This window comes from Lissotriton vulgaris, chromosome 6 (assembly GCF_964263255.1).
Source record: "Lissotriton vulgaris chromosome 6, aLisVul1.2, whole genome shotgun sequence".
NCBI lineage: Eukaryota > Metazoa > Chordata > Amphibia > Caudata > Salamandridae > Lissotriton > Lissotriton vulgaris.
Genome location: NC_141694.1, coordinates 1004977231 through 1005002515, shown reverse-complemented (window position 1 = coordinate 1005002515; position 25285 = coordinate 1004977231). Strand labels below are relative to the sequence as shown.

At 47.1% G+C, this 25285-nt stretch overlaps 1 protein-coding gene across 18 annotated transcripts in view; it reads left to right on the top strand.

Moving 5' to 3' along the window:
- Positions 1–25285, top strand: part of AFDN (afadin, adherens junction formation factor) — a 2152715-nt gene that overhangs the window by 239021 nt on the left and 1888409 nt on the right. The gene's annotated exons all lie outside the window — the stretch shown is intronic.

Here is a 25285-nt window from a genome sequence, read left to right as displayed (position 1 = left end):
AAAATTCTCACGGAAGGAGAGAGAGAGCAGCGTCGGAAATCATTGACATTTCTATGGACATTGCCACAACCGGTTTCAGACAATTAGCTGACGCTGCCGTTTTACGGCGTCAAGGGTGGTTGAAGGCAAAAAATTTCCGCCCTGAAGTTCAAACAACATTTTTGGATATGTCCTATGGTGGGGACAGTCTGTTCGGCAGCCATATTGATGAGGCACTGACCTCCATCAAAAAAGATACGGACACTGCTAAAGTGCTTGGAACCCTACAATACCGTAAAGCGCCCTTTCGGGGAGCCCGAGGCAAGGGCTTTCCCAATTATAGAGGGAATTACCAAAGTTCTCAATCCTATCAAACCTATCAACTGCAATACCGTCAAGGTTACCAGCAGCAATCTTACCGCCAGGCAAATACAGCTGGTTTCTTCAGGAAGGGCTCCAAACGAAAGCCAGGATCCCAAGGCCGTGACACCGGCCGAAAGCAGTGATTTCAACATGGTGCCAGCTGCTTCCCTTTCCTTCCAGACTGGTGTGACAATCCCAGAACACATCGATCAGTGGCGAGACATCACTTCGGACAAGTGGGTCTTGGATCTCAGGTCTTATGGCCACACATTGGAATTCATAAAAAAACCACCCAATACCCCTCCCAGGGGATCGCATCCCCCTCGCCTTCACTGACTCAAGAAAGAAGCACAGGCCATGCTTCAGAAAGGGGCTATAGAAAAGGACCTCTTTTCCCAAAGGAGGAAAGGCTTTTACTCCAGTTTCTTTCTCATTTGCAAAAAGTCGGGAGAGTGGAGGCCTATCCTAGATCTCAGAAAATTGAACACATTCTTAAAGAGCCAGACTTTCAGAATGTTCACTCTTTCGACATCCTACGACGCCTCTACAAGGGCGATTTTATGACTTCATTGGATCTCGAGGAAGCATACTTCCATGTCCCTATTCACCCAAAACACAGAAAATTCCTAAGGTTCACAGTGGCTGGTACCCACTATCAATTCAGAGTTCTTCCATTTGGCCTCAAATCGGCTCCATGGACGTTCACAAAATTCCTCGCTCCAGTGGCAGCAGCCTTGCAAAGCAACGGTCATCAGGCATTCTCTTACCTCGACGACTGGCAGCTAAAGGCGCCGTCTTCTCGCCTAGTGGAGAATGCAAGGAAAGATTGCCGATCTCTTTTCCAGAAGCTGGGTCTCTCAGTCAATTATCAGAGATCCTCAATCTTCCCAAACCAGATAACATTTCTGGGAGCCAAACTGAACACCAGCTTTCCTTTCTGAAGAAAGACTGCACAAATTACTGACATTAGTACTCAAGATGTACAGGAAAAAGTGTTTCTGTGAGAGCGTTCAGATCTCTACTGGAAATGATCTCTTCCACAATAGATCTTGTGCCACTAACTCGTTTGCACATGAGACCTCTTCAAGAGGAACAGCAACGTCAATAGATTCAGACCTCAGGCTCCTTCGACAACGTAATCATTGTCACTTCTCGGATGAAAGCGGCCCTGAGATGGTGGACCTAGACTTCACATCTGTCCCAAGGTCATTCTCTTCTTCCAGTCATCCCAGTTCCGTAGTAACAACGGATGCTTCTATGGAAGGTTGGGGAGGACACTTGCAGGGCTTACAAGCTCAAGGGAAGTGGTCCTTGGTCCAACGGCAGATGCACATAAACAGACGAACTGAAAGCCATTTTCCTATCTCTACGGGTTTTCCTTCCTCGAATTCAAGGGTCTTCGGTGTTGATCCAGACAGACAACATCACAAGCATGTTTTATATCAACAAGCAAGGAGGCACAAAATCTCTCACTCTGTCACAAGATGCGCAGCAGTTGTGGAACCGGCTGACGCTCCATCACATCTAACTGACAGCGGAGCATGTCCCGGGTCTCCGGAATACCTTAGCGGATACCTTGAGTAGGACGAGCAACAGCTGTCACAAATGGGAGCTGGAATAAGCACAGCTGGACATGATATTTGCAATTTGGGGGAAACTGGCACTGGATCATTTGCGACCCACCTCAACTCCAAATGCCGATTCTTTGCAAGCAGATTCCCTCTCCCATACTCTTGAGGGAATGCCCTTTTGATGAGATGGTCAGGGATCTTTGCATACACTTTTCCCCCATTTCTCTAATACCAAGGATCCTCACGAAGATGAAAGGGGAGAGTTGCTGCATCATTCTGATAGCCCCCAGGTGGCCCAGGCAACATTGGTACACAGAACTCCTCCTTCTCTCAGAATCGCAGCTCATCCGTCTGGTTCCAAAGCCAACGCTGTTGACACAGAACAAGGGCCAAGTGTGTCATCCAGAACCAGTTTCTCTGCAGCTGCATGCGTGGCTCGTGAGTTCTTGAAATTTAGATGCTTGAACATTGACCAAGACTGCAAAGACATTATTGGCAAAGCTAGAGATGAAAGTACCAACAAGAATTACAAGCTTAAGTGGAAGCGCTTCTGTATATGGTGCAAACGTACAGAGATAGATCCATTTTTCTCTGCTCTGGAACACATCCTGCCTTACTTGCTTTCTCTAGCAAGATCAGGCCTTTCTCACTCGTCAGTGCGAGTTCACCTGGCGGCCATTTCACGATACAGACGATCGCCACATACTCCGACTTTATGGTCATCAAGAGTGGTAAAACAATTCATGAAGGGATTATTTAGAGCTTTTCCGCCCGTCAAAGCTCCACCTCCGGAATGGCAGCTTAATGTAGTGTTGTCTCAGTTGCTAAAACAACCATTCAAGCCCATTCACAAGGCAGAATTGAAGTATTTGACTTGGAAAGTCGCCCTTCTTCTTGCTCTGACTTCGAGAAGGAGGGTTAGTGAGATACAGGCCGTCACTATTTCCCATTGATTTCTGGCTATGGAAGGAGTGAGATATGCCTGTAGTTCTTAAGGCAGGCTGGGTCAAGTGAGTGTTTTTTCAATAAGGGGGAAACAACCGCTTGCTTCCAACACGAGGGAACCACCCCACTGCACAAGGATTGATTACACAACTGCCTTAGTGGAGGAAACAGTTCAGAACCTAGCACTTTCCAGACCTTGTGGGTAAAAGGGTCTAAAGATGAACCGGAAGAAACCCCAAGAGCAGTTTGATCAAAAACCTCAACAGAAGGAATATCAAAGTGATCTAGAAAAGGCATCTGAGCCGAGGCCTTCCTCATCACTCTCAGGTCCTCCTGCCTATCCTGTGGGGGGCCAGTAGCCTCATCAACTGTACTCTCCCCTTCTAGCCCTTCAATAATTTTTGCTGATCTTATTTAAAAAAAAAAAAAGCAGCCAGGCTATCACAAAGTTCCTGCGTGGGGAGAGCCTTATTTTTAATGCAGGAGGGGCTAGCAACATCATTCAGTATTTTAAAAACGCTTTTGGAGTGGAGTGCTACTTGAAAAAATCTGCAGAGCTGCTACATGGCAGACGACGCACACGTTTGCAAAGCAATATTGCCTGGAATCATCACAGCATGCTGACCCATCAGTGGGACAGGTAGTGTTAAGAAACCTATTCTCTTAAGGTAAGCCTCTTTGATGAGAGGTTTGATTGTTATATACGTGTTTTAAAAGTATAACATGTTTCATATTTGATCTTTTGACTAGTATTGCATGTCACGTTATTGTAGCACTACCCACAGTCCACAAGGGTGCTTCTCTTTGGCTACATTATACGCATATTCATGCATATGTTTCCATGTATGTATGTATATATGTATGTATGTATATATACTGAAAAAACCATAGGTTTCACACCAGTTATAGTTAGGAATTAGCATTTAAAAAACCTATGAAATTCACTGAAAAAACCATAGGCTTCACATCCGTTATCGTTAGGAATTAGCATTTAAAAAACCTATTAAATTCACTGAAAAAACCATAGGTTTCACACCAGTTATAGTTAGCTGGAAATTTTACTGACCTAAAACCATTGAAATTCCCACGTTATAGTTAGTTGGACTCACTATAACTTGCGCGCCTGCAATGCACTGCTGATGATGTCACATATTACATCACTCATGACATGGTCAGTGACATCACTCATGACATCACTGATGACACCATCCAGTGAATGTGTGTCTTTCTGAAAAATAAATATGTTTTATATATGTGTATGAAAAAGGACGATGGAAGAATAAATGTTTAAATAAGTGTCTTAATGGATGTTTTAAAAAAAAAAAATTGATTGGTTAACTGGCTTATTGTTAGCGAGTATTGTTTAAATATTTAAATGTTTGTATCAGTGTTTCACTTTGTGTATAAGTGGCTGCATGGGTTGGTGAGTAGCTACATGTATGTGTATATGGGTTATTAGATGTTTTTTTAGTATCAGTATGAGTGTCTGTATGGTTTGGTGGGGGTGTTACTTAACACATAGATGCATCAATGATTGACTCACTGTTTCTATGTCTTTTGAAGACAGCATATGTGCAGGACTGTATGGGTGGATGTGTGTGTATATGTGTGTGTTAGTGAGTGAATGACTGTCTCACTAGTGTCTTTATCAGTAACTACATATGTTTTAATCTAGTATATGTGAGTATTGATGTATATAAGTGAGTATATGTGAGAGTGAGAGATTGTAAGAGTTCCTGTTTAAATAAGTATGTGTTTCTATAAGTGATTGTTTAAGAGAGTAAGTATGTGTAAGTTTCCTTAAAAGTAAGGTGGTAGTGTGTGTATAGATGTATATGCAAATAAATGGATGTTCAATAGTTTATTTGCATGTGTGATTATGTGTGTGAGTAACTTTTGGATGACTGTCGGTGTGTAACAGGATGTATAGGTGTATCACTACATATGATGAGTGAGTATATGTATGAGTGACTATATAGAACTGTTGGTGAATGAGTGGATGTGTATCTAGATGGTGGAATTACTGAATTGGTTGTTGTAACTGGTATGGATATCTCCATTTTTATGAAAATGTTAGTTTCTATTTTTGAATATGTGTTTCAAGGGTTACATTACACTGAAAGGAGGTCTCTCACTCTGTCACAAGGATGGTGTCATCAGTGATGTCATGAGTGATGTCACTGACCATGTCATGAGTGATGTAATATGTGACGTCTTCAGCAGTGCATTGCAGGCGCGCAAGTTATAGTGAGTCCAACTAACTATAACGTGGGAATTTCAATGGTTTTATGTCAGTAAAATTTCCAGCTAACTATAACTGGTGTGAAACCTATGGTTTTTTCAGTGAATTTCATAGGTTTTTTAAATGCTAATTCCTAACTATATATAAGGCCCCAAACCTGTTCTTTTCTTTGAATTTCAAAATGTTGTTAATATTAAATGTCTATAGCTTTGAAATGTAATATTTTTGAAAATGAATGAACCCTATATTTTATTTGTATTTAAAACAATTTTTTTAATGTGTATATATATATATATATATATTTTGTAAAACATTTTTTTACCCTGGAGCGCTCCTGGGGCGCGCCCCGGAAAGCGTAGTCTTTTGAAGCGCCCCAGGGCGCGCTCCGGAGAGCGTCCCGTTAGCGCTATTGCCGCGAACGAAAACATCATCGTGACGTATCGCGTATCCGCGTCCACGTGATACACACAGCGTAAGCGCACCTGGAAGCACTCGAGCGAATACAATCGCGCAACGTAAACATCCGACGCGCTTACCGAACGCGACCCGGGGCGCGCCCCAGGGCTCGCCGCGTAAGCGCGTCGGGTCATGTGACCTAAAAATAACACTTTTTATTGGTGCAGAACAGTTTTGGTTTCATAATGATGAAAACCCTGGTCTTGTGACCTGGAAATAACACTTCTCATTGGTTCAGGCCTTTTTTTTTCCGAATGATGAAAGATCCCACCTTTTTTCCTTATTCTGACTTAGTCCTTTGACTTAGGAAGACCTGTTTTGCAATCTTTGAGGTATATTTTGTACTTTGAAATGGCTACAGTAGCAGCAGCAGCTGGAGCATCTGCCACCACAACCACCAAGAGGACCACCACAAGATTACATTGGTGGTCAACAAGAGGAGGAGGAGGAGGAGGAGGAGGAGAAGGGGAGGAGAAGGTGGCTGCAAGAACACAATACCCCATACCAGCCAAGACCACACATTGTATGGGAGTTATTTTCGATCCCAGAGGGCAAGAAAAAAGTCAATGCGGCCAAGGTGACTTGCCTAATCTGTGGCATGGAACTTTCAAGGGGAACCCTAATAAAAAATACTCTTTTGGAAACAACACCATGATTCGCCCCATGCAGCGCAGGCATCCCTTTTGTTTCCACCTCTTGTGTCTCTATCCTACCGAGACACAAGATGGCGGCCGGTCCGGACTGTTTCGAATGTTTACAGACACCCGAGAGCCAATCAGCTTTCCGTGCGCACCTCGCGTGTCGCGCCCGGTGCGCGTACCGGGTCGCGGCCATAGATATATATTTGTTTGAACCTAAATTACTCAAAATCCACTGGAGCACATATCTTGAGACATAGCAAAGGCACATCGGGCTACCAGTCCCTACAATTTTGGCAAGTTTGGTGGAAATCCGTTCAGCCGTTCGGGCTAAAAGTGAGTTTGACCGCCCTATGGAAATTAACATGGAGAAAACACGTTTTGGGACCCCCCTTTTATCTCGGCCCCCGCTTGACGAATCCCCCCCAAACTTTCAAGGAAGGACCCGAGCTCCGCGAGGCAAATTTGAGGAAATTTTCAGGCAGATTCGTCAATCGGCGCCAAAGTTATTCGCAATAGAATTTTGAGATTTTGCATTGAAAAAAAATCATTTATTTATTTATATATATATATATATATATATATATATATATATATATATATATATATATATATATCTCAATCTCTGCTATCTCTCGCCCGGAGCCCAGTCCTGGATACCTTCGGCGCAGATGAAGAGAGGAGACCCAAATGCAGGTGAGCAGTGTTTTTATTCAATTAGAAAAGCGGCACACCTCAGCATAACGTTTCGGCCTTCACAGAGGCCTTGGTCACATGACGCATGCAAGGGAGGGGGCAGTATTCAAAGTGCAAATGCTAGTCAAAATGTCCAACCATTGGTGGAGTATGGTCACATGCAAAATGATCTCATTAATAGACACAGACAATATTGTAGCGTTTGTTGCTACTAACATTACGGGATAATCCCTTAGTCAAATAATATTTCTGCAATGTGCCGAATGTTAACAAAGTGCAAATGCAAAGTATTATCATCAGTGTACATTCCAATACTCTAATCTCGGGATAATCCCCATAAGCGATTCAGAAAATAGTGCAAAATGGACAACGTGCAAGAAAATAGTGCAAAATGGACAACGTGCAAAACGCCAGGACAGTGCAAATAGTGTCATATAAATATTTGGAATTTCAATAAAAAAACATCATATAAAAGACAATGTTAAAATCAAGTGTGTAATAAATATATATATAAAACATTAATAGTTAATATATATACATTGAGTGTACACTATATACACATGATGAGAACTCAGGTAATCCGTATGCTTAAGTGCATTAATGCACTAACCGGTCCTAGAGATCACAACATCCAGACTCAATATTTTGCACGGGCTTACAGGTAGTCTGTGTCCTTGAAGAGAAATGAAGAAGAGAGGAGACATCCTTTTCCTAAAAAGTCCAAGAATGTCGCAGCCTCTCTTCCCATTTACCCCTTTTGGAACATGCATCCATTATTTGGTAGACACGGTTTAACTTTTAACGTGAAGGTGAATAGTGTGAATCAATTTTTTGTTTTTTCTAACCTTTATATAGTTTTTTTGTATTTTTGCCTTTGATTCATTTTTTATCTATTTTTTCGTTGTGAGTACTACTTGACATTTATTGAACAGTCATGTAACCTAAGCCTAGGCTACATTGCACAAATGGGCCAAAAGCACCTCTAGACATGCCCAGAATATTGGATAAGCTGGAAATATCATATTGCCATATCTGGTTAGGTACCCACATAGATAAACTCAATGACTGACTGAAAAAGGGGTGGGAGATCCAGAACAGAGAATAGTAACATCATGTTAAAACATCAGAGACAGGTGTAAAAGTCTTCAGTAGAGTTCAACCCCCCCGGAGCTCTGCTATCCATTTCCAGTATATATCTGGTCTCCAACCTCCTAAGGGCTCCCTCCCTATCTCCTCCTCTTCTCAGTGGGCCCACACTATCTACAGCATAATAGCGTAGTAGGGTGCTATCATTGTTGTGGAGCTCCTTGAAGTGGCGGGCCACCGGATATGCCGGGTCACTGGTATTGATGGCCCTTATGTGCTGGAGTATCCTCTTGTGCACCTGCAGCTTGGTACTACCCACATACCGCAGGGCACACGGACACTCCAGCACATATATATATATATATTCACTGAAAAAACCAGAGGTTTCACACCAGTTATAGTTAGGAATTAGCATTTAAAAAAACAATTAAATTCACTGAAAAAAACCATAGGTTTCACACCAGTTGTAGTTAGCTGGAAATTTTACTGACATAAAACCATAGAAATTCCCACGTTATAGTTAGTTGGACTCACTATAACTTGCGCGCCTGCAATGCACTGCTGATGACGTCACATATTACATCACTCATGACATGGTCAGTGACATCACTCATGACATCACTGATGACACCATCCAGTGAATGTGTGTTTTTCTGAAAAATAAATATGTTTTACATATGTATTTGTAAAGGTTGATGGAAGAATACATTTTTAAATAAGTGTCTAAATGGATGTTTTAAAAAAAAAATGATTGGTTAACTGGCTTATTAAGTGTATCTTAGTGAATACATATATTAGCGAGTAATGTTTAAATATTTAAATATATGTATCTGTGTTTCACTTTGTGTATAAGTGGCTGCATGGGTTGGTGAGTAGCTACATGTGTGTGTGTATGGGTTATTAGATTTTTTTTAGTATCAGTATGAGTGTCTATGGTTTGGTGGGGGTATTACTTAGCACATAGATGCATCAATGACTGACTCACTGTTTGTATGTGTTTTGAAGACCGCCTATGTGCAGGACTGTATGGGTGGATGAGTGTGTATATGTGTGTGTTAGTGAGTGAATGACTGTCTGACTAGTGTTTTTATCAGTAACTACATATGTTTTAATCTAGTATATGTGAGTATTGATGTATATAAGTGAGTATATGTGAGAGTGAGAGATTGTAAGAGTTCCTGTTTAAAAAAGTATGTGTTTCTATAAGTGTTTGTTTAAGAGAGTAAGTATGTGTAAGTTTCCTTAGAAGTAAGGTGGTAGTGTGTGTATAGTTGTATATGCAAATAAATGGATGTTCTATAGTTTATTTGCATGTGTGAGTATGTGTTTGAGTAACTTTTGGATGACTGTCGGCGTGTAACAGGATGTATATGTGTATCACTGCATATGATGAGTGAGTATATGTATGAGTGACTATATAGAACTGTTGGTGAATGAGTGGATTTGTATATAGATGGTGGTATTACTGAATTAGTTGTTGTAACTGGTATGGGTATCTCTATTTTTTTGAAAATGTTAGTTTCTATTTTTGAATATGTGTTTCAAGGGTTACATTACACTGAAAGGAGGTCTGTCACTCTGTCACAAGGATGGTGTCATCAGTGATGTCACTGACCATGTCATGAGTGATGTAATATGTGACGTCATCAGCAGTGCATTGCAGGCGCGCAAGTTATAGTGAGTCCAAATAACTATAACGTTGGAATTTCAACGGGTTTATGTCAGTAAAATTTCCAGCTAACTATAACTGGTGTGAAACCTATGGTTTTTTCAGTGAATTTAATTGTTTTTTTAAATGCTAATTCGTAACTATATATATAGGGTCTCAAACCTATGAAATGTAATATTTTTTATAATGAATCCTATATTGTACATTTATATAATACTTAAAACATTTTTTTTTTATTGTTTTTGCCCTGGTGCGCTCCCGGTGCGCGCCCCGGTGTGCGCACCGGAAAGCGCACTTTTCCGGCGCGCACCAGTGAGCGTCCCGTTAGCGCTATTGCCGCAAACGAAAACATCATTGTGACTTATCGCGTAGCCGCGTCCGCGTGATACGCACGGCGTAAGCGCACCCGGAAGCACTCGAGCGAATATGATCGCGCAACGTAAGCATCCGACGCGCTTACGGGGCGCGCCCCGGGCGTGTAGCGTAAGCGCGTCGGGTCATGTGACCTTAAAATAACTTTTTACAACTAATGAAAACCCCACCCATTTCCTTCATTTCTTCTTTCATCTTTCACTTTGGAGACAGCAAGACCTGTTTTTTTCTGTCCTACCATTTTGTGCAAAGAATGGCAGCTAGACCATCCAGCAGTAGTGAGGACTCAGATGGCTTCATTGAGGAAGAGCCTCCTCAGCCCAAGATCAAGGAGCATTTTATTTGGAATTTTTTTTCAATACCTGAAGGATTAAAAAAGGTGAATGCTCCCAAAGTAGAATGCAAAATCTGCCAAACTGTGCTTTCCCGAGGAGACCCAAAAAGGAAGTACAGTTTTGGCAATTCAACAATGATTCGCCACGTCCAACGCAGGCACCCCCAGAACTATGCCCGGGAGAGTGTCCGAGACCTGGCACGTAATCCCCCAAGGGATGGTGCCTCTACATCTACAGGAGGAGCCACAACATCAGCGGAATTGGAGATGATTCCGAACATTCAACCTGTTTTTAGTGACATTACTATAAAGTGCAAGCAATGCGATGAACTGCTTTGCTATGGTGAGCAGAGCATCAAGCTCATTGCACGCAAGAGGCAAGAGCACTGCTGCCTTCCCCAGCCCTAATTGTTCCCCTTTTTTTGCTCCTGTTGAGCAGTTTTGCATTCCCTGTTTTTGTTTTTGTTCTGAAAAAAACATAAAAAAGAAGAAAAAAACAGTTCTTTTTAGAACTACCTCCAGTTCTCAAAAAAGGGCTATATTCTTATCAAATTCAAAATGAGTAACTGAAGTGGAGTGCAGTGAGAGAGGAGAGGAAATGAAAATGATTGAGAAACAAAGAAAGGGACGAGAGGGGAAGGGAAGTGAAGTAGGGGGACTGAAAGAAGGTGAGTGTGGGGAACGAGAGTGAGGAGAAGGAGAGTGAACATGGGGAATGTGGATAAGTGAAGAAAATGTAGTAAAAGAACGGTGGTGTGGAAGGGTAAGAAAAGACTGATGCAAGCCCTTTCACATTATACCTGCGCCAGGTGTAATGTATGCAAAGGGGGCGTATTGACGCAAGAAAGGGTCGTAGAAGTGACGCAGTGAAATCTATGAGATTTCACTGCGTCACTTTTAGGACACCATTGCGTCAAAATCTTGTGCCTGCCTCACAGCAGGCGTAAGACTGACGCAGGCCCTTTCACATGGGGCTGGCCCCATGTGAAAGGATGCATTGCTGGAGTTGCATCACTTTTGTGACACACTCCAGCAATGCATCACTACCTCTAAACACTTTAAATTATTATTTTACTGTTTCACTGGGTTTTTAACATGGTACGCTCCCCGGTCCGCTCCCCGGTGTGCGTACCGGGCGCTCCCCCCGCGCATATCGAATTTTTTTTATTTTAATTTTTTCTCCCGCGGGGCCTTTTTATAGCCCCCACATCAAACCTAGTGGGTCGGGGGGGTCTACTCTGCCCCCTTATGGTCAATTCCCCCTTTGTTTTTGCCACCTCTTGTGTCTCGATCCTACCGAGACACAAGATGGTGGCCCTCCGGACTGAATGTTTACAGACACCCGAGAGCCAATCAGCTTTCCGCGCGCAAGTCGTGTAGCGCGCCCGGAGCGCTCCCCGGTGTGCGTACCGGGGCGCGGCCATAGATATATATTTTTTTTTTAACCTAAATCACTCAAAATCCACTGGAGCACATATCTTGAGACATAGCAAAGGCACATCGGGCTACCAGTCCCTACAATTTTGCCAAGTTTGGTGGAAATCCATTCAGCCGTTCGGGCTAAAAGTGAGGTCGACTGCCCTATGGAAATTAACATGGGGAAAACACGTTTTGGGACCCCCCTTTTTTCTCGGCCCCCGCTTGACAAATCCCCCCTAAACTTTCAGGGAAGGACCGGGGCGCCGCGAGGCAAATTTGAGGAAATTTTCAGGCAGATTCCTCAACCGGCACTAAAGTTATTCACAATAGAATGTTGAGATTTTGTATTGAAAATAATCCTAACTATAACTACCTACTGGCGACCGCCAGTAGGATGGATATATATATATATATATATATATATATATCTCCACACCCACACACACCTGAAACGTGTCATGGGCTGAAAAACAATGGTCAAGAAATGAACATCCCGCCTAAGATTCCTGTGGTCCGGCTTCTTCTTCGCCATTTGGAGGTTGTAGGAGAAGTGTCCGTCCGTCCAACACACACACAAAACGTTACTCCCAAATGTGATCGAGCGCATATAACTGAATCACAGACAATGTGTATAGCTGGTGCCAGTTTCTTTATTCCAGGTGAAATACAGTGGTGCATGTCTCTGACGCGTTTCGGACACAACGGTGTCCTTGATCGCATATATATATATACACAGATAAGGAACTGCTTACTATTCTGATTCAGGCATGTAAATCTATGAAAGATACCCCAATACTGGATAAGAAACAAGTTACTTACCTTGTAACTGCAGTTATCCAGTATTGGTATCTTTCATAGATTCACATGCAACCCACCCTCCTCCCTGAAGAGGCACCTCTAGAATACAGTACTAACTACACTCGTGCTGGAAAATCTGAGGGACTCCGCCTCTCTGGGGAAGGTTCTAGAGGGTGCTGATTGGCTGAGTTTTTACTTTGGTTCTTTTTGTAAAAGGAGACTAATAGGCTATATAATATATGGTTACTACCTTAACCTCATAGCTGCTATGGAACGTCCAGCTCCAGTGCTGGACGTTCCAATGCGCAGGTGAGGGTCGAACGTTCAACGGCTGACGGCAGCACTACGGAGGTAGTGGTGCTGTCGGCCGCCGAACGTGCTCAGCACCTAAGGGGATAATATCCTATGGAAAGGTACTCATTTACTTTGTTATTTATGTACTGTGGGACTCCCACTACGACTACTAGGAATGATTCAGGCATGTGAATCTATGAAAGATGGCAATACTGGATAATTGTAGTTACAGATAAATATCTGTTCCTTTCTTTCGACTGCTGATGTTTTATCAGAGGTACTTTTTTCGGGTTTACTTGTGACACTCCATGGCAGTGCATGTGCTTGCAGGCTGTCTCCCACCAATCTCACGTCATTGCTTACCATGTTGTTGTTGCTTGCCACGCTCCCCATCCTGTTGTTTGACCCGTTTCCCACCTCCTGCGTTGTTGCTTGACCTGTCCCCCCGCCCTTTCCCCTGTAGTTACTTCCTTATCCTCCCTTCCTCCAATGTTGCTTCCCCAGTCCCTCTCCCCTGTTTTTGCTTGCCCCATTCCTCTCCCACCTCCCCAGTCATTGTTTGCCCTGTTTCCTTCTCCCTCTTACTTGCCCATCCCCTCACCTCCTCCTGCCACAAAAATGTAGTGTTCTGTTTTTTCAGCTGTACATAGATTTTATACCAAATACCAGATGCAATCGTTTTTAAAGAGAAGTGGCCTTAGTAAATGAATAGAAAAATTATAATAGCCAAGAAATAGAACAATAAATATAGTATATTTGAAAAAATATAAAATTGCGGGTGAGTAGTGCGCTATACAAGTATCAATTTACATATTATAGCAGTGTGGAATGAATGAATACGTGCAAGCTACTTGTATGTAATTTAAGGACGCTAAGAACACTTGTTAATTAAAATAAAAAGCAGAGAAAATGTCATTCCATATCTGTTCGTGAGATATTTGTGGAAAACATGTTTTTGAGAAACTATTAGACCGCAAATCTGTTTTGCACAGCCAGAGTTGATCCCTTTACAAAAGCTAGTATTTATCAAAACAGGCATGTCCTCTCCCCATCTTCTGCTCCTCATCCCCTGCTCCCCCATTAATGCTTGCCCCGCCCTACTGCCCCTACCCCTATTTTTGCTTGCACTGTTGTTACCTGCCCTGTCCCCTCGCTGTCCTCCCCACTCTCCTGCTGTTTCTTGCCCTGTCCTCCGCCCACTGTTGTGGCTTGTCCCTTGGGCAGTGCTGGCTGTGTCCTAGACCTTATTTTTTCTAAGCAGCTGTGCTGCTGTACAGCATGGCTAAAACACATCAATAAAGTGAATAGCTTGTGCATAGGTAAGGCCTATTGGCTTTGCCAGTGATTGTTGTGAAGTGACTGGGCATTTTCTCTCTTCGCTTTATTATCCAACCAATTTTTTCAGCAGCGAGAAAAGCATCAAACTTCAAGCATTTCCCCAAAAAGTGGGAAAGAAATGCCAATTTACAGAAGAAACCAACAGAAAAACTAGAGCAGGACTACAAATCCCATAGTTTCAAGAGGTATTGTCCCATAAGTCCATCAACAGTGTTCATGCCATCTACATAGATCCTCCATCTTGGCTGTCCTTCCTCTTTCTTCACGCGAAGCACGCAACATCGTTATTGACCATGTTTTGCGCCATCATTTCCTAAAAGAGACAAAGACAGCGTAGGCTCACCATGGAAACCTTTCTGTGCCAACACTATAAGCACAACCAAAACCACCAGTCTGCAACACTAGCAATACTATCCGGAAGTACTGTTAATATTGCAGTAAAAGATTACTTGCGCATATACGGGCAAGCTCACACGAGATCGTGCTAAGGGTGGGATAATCCTTGCATCTGATAGACACTACAAGCCGCAGATTCCTAAACGTATAATTATCCCCAGGCATGAGACTAGACCCGGAAAAGTTTCTTGCCCAGTATCTCTGCATGCCAGGGGTGGGGAGAGCATCATGCGACTCCGCCCAGACGTCCTCTGCAGGTGTGACGTCAGTGAGGTCACATAAGCCCCACCCCTACACACTGACGTCACTTTTCTTCTTTTCCGCGTGCAATGCAGACCCAAATCGTGTTCCTGGCCTGTTTCAGGCCTCTTTTTCCCCGCTTTCCAGCGTTTTCTTGGGAACAGTGTGCGAATGCCTTCGGGCTTTAAGTCTTGCTCGTCTTCCACGCGCCAGATGTCGGTGACAGATCTTCATCCCATCTGCATGTGGTGTTTTGGAGAACACCATGACTACACGGACTGTGAGGCGTGTCAGCAAATGAAAATGAAGTCCTGGCGGGAGCGCCGGATGAAGCTCCTTTCGACACGCATGTCCAAATCGGCGTCATCGCCCTGTCCGTCTCCCGCAGACGACTTCAAGAACCGCCGCCTCCGTCTCTGACGTTGTCCTTCTCCCATGATGCAAGAGCGTCGCTCACCTGTTGGTAAGTGTCGCAGTTTGTCCCCGAGGGCTGGTTTTCGGGCCAGTTGGGGGCGTGGGTTCTCCGCAGGTGGTGCAGCCACGCGCATCGCCACCCTATCTGCCGTTTTCCGGTGTGGAGGCGACTAGAGTCCAGATGGAGGCCTATGCGGCGGCCTTGCAGGACTCGTTGGCTCTTCCTTCTTCTCCTCCTCTTCCTGGGATGTCTGCGGATCCCTTGCCACGTGCGCGGACTTCTGGGGCGTCACCAGCTAGGGGTTGGGGCATGTCCCCGGGCCCCCCTCGTCCCTTCACGCAGGCGGCTGCCCCGTCGGAGGCCGAGTCGACGCATTTTTAGCGCAGTTCCCTAGCCGCCCCGGCTTTGACCCAGCTTCGGTCTCCTGCGCCGCACGTTGTGGCGGAGGTCGTTCCGACATCTACTGCAGCACTGGTCGACGTTGACCTGATGCCAGTCGCGGACTCTACAGCTCCGGGCCGGCATCGGGTCGTTGATTCGTCTTTAGACGCCTCCTCTTCTCCAGAGATTCAGCAGTTGGTTTCATCTTCTCCAGAGACGGGTCACCGCGTCACAGCTTTTTCCCCAGCGTCTTCTAAGGACGGCTCTTCACCGTCGCCGCGGCCGCAGTCTTCGCCGGAGGCACCTCAGGTTCCCCATTCCTCAGTTCCCCTCCCCTCTTGCCGGGCTTGGCCTTTCCTTCCTTCGGTTGGGCTGGGGGGACGCTGCCTTAGGTTGCAGCCGTCGCCCAATGAGGAACTGCTTTCACCACCGCGGGGTCCTACGGAGGCGGGTGCTGCCTTCGCTCGAGCAGTTTCCACAGCTGCTGGAATCTTGCGCATGGGCCATCCAGCTGCCCATTTACCCATGGAGCATCTTCTGGAGGTCCTCCATCAGGGTTCTGGTGGTCGGGTGCTGCTTCTTCCCTTCGAGGCTTTGCTCCATACTTCTCTGTTGGGGCGGCCCGCCACAGGTTACCCAGTGCCCCAACAACTTCTGCACCGTCCTGCGCCGCATGATCATGTCTGTCTTTCCCTCCACCCCTCTACCAGGGCCCTCTTTTACATACTGCCTTTCCCTCCCTGACATCGGTGTTGTCTCCCCCGTCGCGAGACGCACCCTGGTTAGATTCTTGGGGGAGCAATATCTTCGCCTCCACCAGTGTGGGTTTCCGGGACCTTAACACATTTTGTGTATTGGCTAGGGCCACTTCTTGCTTTTGGGATTCGGCGGAGTCCCTTATGTCTGCCGTTTCCCAGGAGGGTACCTGTGTTGATCTGCGGCACCATGTGTTCGACGGACGGGAGCTGGCGGCGTTTATTCTTTGCTCCGCTCTAGACATTTCGGAGGTGCTTGGTCGTGCCATGGCTTCTTCTGTGGCCCTTAGTCGACATACCTGGCTACAGGATAGTGTGTTCCCGGAGAACGTTAGGGAATGGCTGATGGACCTTCCATTTGATGGCACTCTTTTGTTCCACGCCCCTGCCATTCAGATGTTTCTTGCGGGTCTACGTCCTCCTCCTCCTCCTTCTCCCCCTCAGTGACCTGTAAGTCGGTCTGGTTTTTGGGGGTGTTCTTCCATTGTATTTCTGGGGCCTGGTAGAGGGTAGCCCCAGTTGTGTGTTTGATGTGCCCTCAAGTTCTTTTGTTAGGGCTTTGGTGCTGTTGGCTGCTGGTCTGGCCCCTTTTTTGATTGTGGTTTTGGCTGTTGGTATGCCTTGTAGGCCCTGATATTAGGCTTTCTGTGTATTCTTTATTGGCTGATTCCTCCGCAGGTCTTTCTGTTTGTCCTCTGCTGCAGACACTTTTTTCCTAACAGGGTTCCTGTGTTCTTGGGACGTGACATGCCCTATGTGGGGTAGTGGTAGCTATTATATAGCTCTATCGTGTGCTGGGGAGGTGTGGTCGTCCTTCGGGCCTCTGCTTACCGTGGGATTCTTGTTGTTGTTGGGTTTGGAGTGGCTTGCATTGCGCCTCGGTATGTCCTTCTCCTGGATCGCCGTCTCGCTAGCCTGGCCTGCCATCTGCGGCATTGTGTTGTACCGGTTTTTGCACTTCTGTCCGCCCTGGTCCTCTGTCTGGCTTTGGGTTCTGGTGGACGCCTTGGTCCGTCCCCCGTCTTTCTTTCTTTCTTTCTTTCTTTATTTCTTTCTTACCTTCGGTTGGCATCTAGCTTGTCCTGGGTGCACCGTATGTGATGTTGTCTGCTGCTGGCTGTGCATGCCAGTATAGGCCAGTTGTTCTACTACACCATTGTGCCTTTCTTCTTCCGTCTGCACTTCTAACGATGCAGTCGTCCTGCCTTATCAGCTGCTTGTGGCTGGGGTGTGTTTGCTCTTTCTGCCTCTGTGTTGGGACTTCTTCCGGTGGGCCCTGCCTCCGGTTCTACCTCTCCTCCCTAAGGGTTGGAGTGGGATTTGTGTTCCTTGAGGCTTTGGCGAGCGCTGTCTGCCCCTGCTGGGTGTTGGGCAGTTCTCCCTCGGTGGGGCTTAGGATATCCTGGCCTTCCCTTCTTGTCCCTGTGGCATGCCCCCTGTTGGGACCCTTTGTCTCTCCTGGTGGGGAGGCTCTCTCACAGGCCCTCCTCCCTTTTGGGTATGGCTAGGGTATCTATTCTACGTTAAGGAATCTGCAGCTTGTAGTCTCTATCAGATGTACAAGTTACCTACCTTCGGTAACGATGTATCTGGTAGAGACGATTCTAGCCACAGATTCCTTCACGACCCACCCTTCCTCCCGTTCTGCGAGGACCCTCTGCTTGGGTTTCTGGGTTGCCTACCTCTGGGTGACTTGTCATTGTGGGTGTCCTCTTCGTGTTCTTCTGGTCAGGCATCCCTCCAGCTGGTTTTTCTCCAGCGTGAGGGCCTCCTTTTGCCCTTTCCTTCTGTTGTCAGAGTTTCTGATCCCCAACTGGTCTTCTCGTTGGGGTTCTTTTACCTGCCCTTGGCCTCCTGTTCTTTTTAGATGGCATTGTAGTCTGTGAATGGCTTGCCTGTCCTTGACCACCTCCTCCTCCTTCCAGGAGATATAGCCATCCTTGGCAGTGTAGTCCGGGGTTGGATTGCTGTTGCTCCTCTTTTCCGGGCTGGGGCCCTTACCATTGTGGTTGTAGATGCAGGCTCTCGTTCTCTTTTTTCTGTCATGGCGCTTTCACGTGCTTGTGCCTCCAGGATGACTCTCGCCTTGGCTTGCAAGGTGGCTCCCCGAGTGGCGCTTTGCGCTTTTCTTGCTATGGCTTCACTGCCCTGGTTTTTTGGTGCCTTTCTGCCACCTGGTGCTTTTACCTTGGCTTGCACCAGTTGTGTCTCTGGGTGGTGCTATGCTTCTTTCCTGCTCCGGCCTGCTGTTGTCACCTTATGGTGTTGTGGCGCCACCTGGTGGTGTTTTTCGCATTTTGTTTCTCTCTAATGTGTCTCTCTGGTTGTTTCGCACGCTGTTAACATACTCTCTTCAGTTTTGTAGTGATGGCTCCGCGCGAAGAAGTTCCATGAAGCAAACTGACGTCAGCGCACTAGGGTGGGGCTTATGTGACCTCGCTGACATCACGCCCACAGAGGACGTCGGCGCTAAGTCGCGTGCTGCCCGTCCCACACCTGGCACGTAGAGATGCTGGGCAAGAAAGTTTTCCGGGTCCAGTCTCACGCCTGGGGATAATTCTACGTTAAGGAATCTGCGGCTAGAATCGTCTCTACCAAATACATAGTTACCGAAGGTAAGTAACTTGTACCTCCGTGTCCTTAATAGAATTGAAACTTACTCTTACTATGCTAGGCAAATTCAGATTCTATTTCAGGACTGGAGGCTCCTATTATGCTAGTTCAAAGCTTACTTACCACCAACTGAGCGACCTTTAAGACCGGCTTGAAATATAACCTTTTGAAGGTGTAATCCGAGGACCAGTCCGCGACACGCATCAGGTCCTCCAAGCGGGCTCCCTGAGAAAAAACATTAGCAGCTATTGCACCTTAGTCTGAATGAGCACTGAACTGTTTAGTGTCGATACCCGCCTCTTGCATGACCCAATGCACCCACCGAGCTATAGTGGGTGAGGAGACTGCTTTGTGCGGTTTCCTTAAGGCATTAAGAAGTTGGCGTTCGCCTGGAGGGCGGAATTTTTGAGTTAAATCCTCATATGCCTTGAGACAATTCACAACACACAATGTAAGCGTATCTGAAAAAGTGGAGTATGAAATTGCCCGAGACAACGATTTAGTACGACGGCCCACCGTAAACGTCACCCCGTCGGGAGAGAAAACTCTCGCTGAAATGTCCAAGGCGTGGACATCCGAAACCCTCCCAACAGCAGACCAGGCACAGGAGCATGGCCAACTTGGCCGAGAGTTCCTTCAAAGAGAGATATTTATTGGGCTGCCAAGACCGGAAGAGATTCTAAACCAAATTGACGTCCCACAGGACGGAGTAACACGGTTCTGAGGGCAACGAAAGACGGATGCCCCGCAGGAGCTTACAAACAAAAGGATGCTCCCCTAATGGAGCCCCTTCCACCGGGCAATGAGCCACACAAATCGTGGAAAGTATAGTATTATTAGAACAATACGCTAAACCGGCTGTTGCCAATTGAGCCAGAAAATGTAAGATGGGAACGACGCCCGCGACCATGGGATCCAACGCATCCACTTCGTCCAGGCGGAACGATAACGTTTTGAGATGCTGTCTGCCCAAGCCTTTGATAAGAGTTCCTCAGCTGATCTCGAAAGGCCAGGGAGCGACCAATGCTGCCTGAAAGCTGCCACGCCACGAGGCGGAGAGACCCCTCGGTGACTAGGTGATGTTGCTCCTCGTTTGAACTCAGAAGGAGCTGAGAAAACTGGGGGAGTAGGATTGGAAAATCCCAAGAAAGTTCCTGAAGAACCAGAAACTAAACTTGGGACCTCCAATACGGCGTCACCATCACCACCTCCGCTCTCGGACGGTGGATCTGGGCAGCCGATTGTACAATCATTGAGAACTGGGGGGGGCGCGTAACCCTTCTCCCGACTCTAATCTTTAAGGAACGCATCGGTGGCTACTGCGAGAGGGTCCGGCCCCCAGCTGAAGAAGAGCAGGAGTCAGGCGGAACGCTAAACGCTCCACTTTAAACGGTCCCCAAAGACCCGCCAGCCAACGGAAGACAGGGACATCCAGTTGCCATTGACTGGAATCGTCTAGATGTCTCGAATGCCAATCCGCCACACGATTGGCCTGACGCGGGAGATTCTACTCACTCACGGAAATTTGATGAGCTAGGCAGTATTCCCAAAAATGTTTCGCTAGATTCACCAAAGCCCAAGATCAAGGACCCTCCAGGTGATTGACATACCGGACCGCAGAGACATTGTCCATTTTTAACAGGACACAAGACTGCACGCGGTCCCTGGTCCAACATTGGACGGCGAAGGACCCCACCAGGAGCTCCAGACAATTGATGTGTAACGCCTGCTCTTCTAAAGACCAAGCACCTCCTGTGGAAAACTCCCCGCAGCAGGCGCCCCATCTCGACCTGCTGTCGTCGGACTCTATGACTAGGCCCGGAGCCGACCCGAAAATCGCTCAGCCATTCCACGCTTCTATGGGGGTGAGTGTGAGAAGTTGGCCTGATATATGATGTCTCCAATTCTGGGGGCACCTTGTATCAGTCCAAACAATCCCTTATGGTGATGGTTGTAAGTCAACCTTATAGACAAGCTAGCCTAAGGGTAGCATGGACTAAGCAGCCTTAAAGGCTTAACTCAAGAGGGCATGTGAAGCCAGCTGTTTTACCAATCACAATCCTGTAATATCAAATGAAAGGACACCACACAAGTTATATATTATAAAAATATATGTATTTATTCCTAGAATAATCCTCTAGACTCTTTATGAGTATAGAAGCACAAGCGTTTAAACAAAAGCACAGTAAAACATATGAAAGTTGCACAATTATGGATGAGGCCAGGTGCCACGCAAACCATATACTAAATAAGTGGTATAAGTATCACTAATCGAACAGTGGTCAGGCCTAGGGCCTGGGGAATCGCTGGGACTAATCGGGACTAGCAATGCTGAAGTCGGGAAAAGCCCGCGGGAATCGGATGCAGCGCAGAAAGCACACACATGCACCAATGCAAAGTCAATGGTGCGTAAAAGTTATCGAGTTACTGTTTTAAGAGTCTTCCGACTGACCTAGAAGGACAAAACTTTAGACTTAGACACTAGAGGTGTATACCACTACAGGAGCACCGGCGTTCAAGAGTTACCTCACCCACAGGAAGCGGGTGCACAGGTGCAAAGTTGTGTCGGCTTTCGTCGTGTAGATCTATGGAGCCTGTAGATGAAGATGCTGCAGGTGGCCAAAAGAGAAGTGTCCGGTGCGATCCAAGGGAGGATCGAAGATGTAGAGAACCTGAAAGCAGAGGGGACAAAGTCTGGGTCACTCAGCAGTGACCAGGGTGGAACCAGGAAGGAACCAGGCAATGTCGGGCGCAATCAGGTGGATGTCGTGAAGCTGGTCTCCGCTGCCACGTGGACTCTGGGGCACCGAGGATGTCCAGGAGTGAATCACGAGCTGTCCCACGAAGGCTCTCGCTGTCGGCGGTGTCGCCTTCCGGATTCGAAGATCGCTTCTTACTCGGACCAGGAAGGTCAGAGCGGGTGCTCCTTTTCAGGGGAGCGAGGGCCAGTCCAGAGCAACCGGACTGGCAGAGCAAATTCAAAGGTTCGTCGGTACTGGGGCCACTAGCCAACAGGCAAGCGACCGGACCAACGCGTCGAGCAGAAAGATGCAGAAGGGCCCCACGCAGCACTCAGAGTGTGTGGAGGGGTGAGTTTTGGTGCAAAAGCTTCTCGGGGCTGGGGCTTCTCAAACCCCAATGCACAGCGTCGAGGGATCCTCGGGAGCTGCCCGGTCAGCACTTCGTAGTTTTTCCAAGATGGCCGGCCAAACGCTTCAGGTCGCCTCCACGGGTCTCAGACTTGCTGGGACTGTGGATCGGGCTGTTGGAAGGCAGGAACGCTGGGTCTTGTCGAACTCTGTCGCTCGAGTTCCGGCGGGAACTGCAACAAAGCAAATGGTGAGGTGCTGGATGGTGCCTGTTTGCACAGGGTGGTCACTCCTTGACCACAAGGGAGATTCTTCAGTCTTCCACGTCGAGTGGGATGTCGAAGGGTCCAGAGTTTCGTTTCATAAGTTTCAGTCAGGATAATCTGCGTGCACTAGCACTGCTCCCACCTTTATTCCAAATCTGTGGGCTGGATCACCTGCTAAGTCCCTCCTATGGGTGGGACCCAGGAAGGGGGTGGTTACACCCCTTTCCCTTTGTCCATGGTCGCACTGGGGCTGGAGAGCCCCAGAACCAGTTTGACTGTATTATGCATGGGACACCTTGTGTGCCCTAGGCAGTGTCTAGTTTCATTCAGCCCACCCTGCCCCAATCCACTATCTCCTGTCTGGGGAGGTGTAGCACCTCCCTGCGACAGGAAACCTATTGTCCAGGCTTCCCCTGCCAAGTTTCGGTCAGCAGTAGGAGGTCAGACTTGTGTCTGTGGCAGCAGCATCCATTTTGTGATGCCGAGGCTCTGGTTAGGATTAACCGCGTTTTAGCAAAGTAACATGTCTTCTCCCTCTAGAAGGGTGGAATGCTACCCCCGTCGCCAGGACTGGCGAGGGGGTAGTATTCCAAAGCGTATGACACCTTACACGACATGTTTTGATAAAGCCAAATCAAAGTTAGCAAGTAACAGCGAGGATTATAATGCACTTAAGACTATATGGTATGGCAATATCCTGGAACAGCTAAGGGAGTTGGTCCCGACGGCTGCAGACAGGCTCAGCTCATGCTAGAGCACCATCTCACATAAAACCAAACACTCTGCTTCCAGGATTGTTAAGGCCTGCCATAGGAGTGACTTATAGGTACATATGTGTCCAGATATAGGTTTAGATATAGGTATACTATATCTAAGCAAGGGGTGATTACACCACCTTGCCCCAGCTGAGTGATCAGCCAGTTGTGTCAATTTGAATAGCCAGCCAGGGGTGGCAAAAGATATGCTGCAGCCCCTGGTAGGCCTTGGATGCACCTATGCCCTGGGCACCTATAGTGCACTGTACAGAGGCTGATAAGGTGACCCAAGCCAATTTAGTTATGCACCTAGGGTACATGGAATCCATTTTAAAGAGAGAGCAGATAGCCTGGGGCCCTGATTAGCAGGGAACCAGGCCAACTAAGTCGAAAACCAGCTAAACACAAGGCAAAAAATCTGGTGTAACCATAGTCAGGTATCCACCTTCCTACAGTGAGCCACCACGACATCCCGTCCTTCACTTCTGCTGAAAGGCGAACCGATTGATCGTAGGAAAACCCTCTTCGAAGGTGATATGCCTTTAGGTGTTGCATGGCCCGATAGTGTAACGGACACGGGAAGATTGCCTGGAAGACAGAGGCCCCACCACCCGGGCAATCTACAGGAGCAAGGTATGAGTCCTGGAGATGGTCTGCCGGAGCTCGTGCCGAATTGTTGCCATCTTCTGGGATGGCAGGCTCAAGGAAGAGCTGACCGAATCCGCGATGAAACAGAGAAAAATCACGCTCTGAGCCCGGCTGAGGATGGACTTGTCTACGTTGATCACAAAGCCCAAGTCCTGCAAAAGCGACACTGCCAGATGCAGCTGCACTGACAACGTCCTGGGACCCTGAGCCATAATCAGGATGTTGTCCAGGTAAACAATCATACTGTCACCCTGAGCCCTGAGGAACTCCACCACCGGATGGAGCACCTTTGTGAAGCACCAGGGTGCCGAAGAAAGACCGAACAAAAAGGGCGGTGAACTCTTAAATCTGATCCCTCCAGCAAAATTGCAGAAACCGCCAATGCTGTGGGTGATTGGGGACCACCAAGTACGCGTCCTTGAGGTCCAACCGCACCATCCAGTCGGATGGAAGAACATCCCAGAGAAGGTGAATCCCCTCCATCTTGAAATGCCGGTACACCAACCTTCCATTGAACTCTTTGAGTTTTATGACCAGACGGCGCCCCCCATCGGGATTGTCCACCAAGAAGATGTTGCTTAAAAACCCGTTAGGGTGCAGAGCGGAATGACAAACTGCTCCTTTGCGAAGCAACGCAGTGACCTCTTCGTCGACCAGCTGCGCATCTGCGACGGAAAAAGAGATGGGACAGGGGAGGCACTGCTGGCGTGGAGTTTCGTAGAACTCTATATGAAACCCTCGGATGGTCTGCAAGACTGAAGCATCCGTTGTGATACTTGCCCAAGCCCATTGAAAGAGTGCCGAACGACCCCCAAGACAGGCATGTGCCGCCGGCAAGGCACTTACCATTTGAACCTCTGCCACCGGCGTTGTTCCTAAAGTTTCCACGGCCTCTGAACCGTTGCCCTCTTGTGGGATTAAAGTCGAGTAATTGGCGTTGGAACTATATTGTCCCCGCCCGGAGCCTTTTCCCCTGTTGGGAGTGTGTTTTGCACCACAGCCTACAGTGTGGCCCCTGCCACGACTGGCCCCTCGAGAGACCCAGGGCTGGAAAACCCTCTTCATACTGGACTGGGCCTTGTCCAATGAAGTAAACGTGGCCACGAATTTGCCTCATTCCTTTACAAAGAGATCTCCAAAGAGACCCCCTTGCGCCACTGCCTCGGCCTCCAAAGCGGCCAGCTCCCCTAACTTAGGGTCAAACATTATTAACAGGGAACTACGGCGTTCCGTCAAAAGGGCACAGTTAGTGTTGCCCAGAAATATTATAGCACGCTGCGTCCAATTGGAAAGGATGTCAGGGGAGATGGCAGAGCCTGACACTTTAGCCTCCTCTGCCATGTCCAATATCTTGGTCAAAGGTCCTATAGCATCCAACAGCTTGTCTTGGCAGGAACGCCAAGACCGATCAATACCTTTTCAAGGGTCCTTAATATACTTGGCCAAGAGACTATCTTAGAGTCGAGCTCTGTCGTGCAGGCGACATTCCCTTCTAAAGAGGACCTTGGGCACTCAGACCTCAAACAG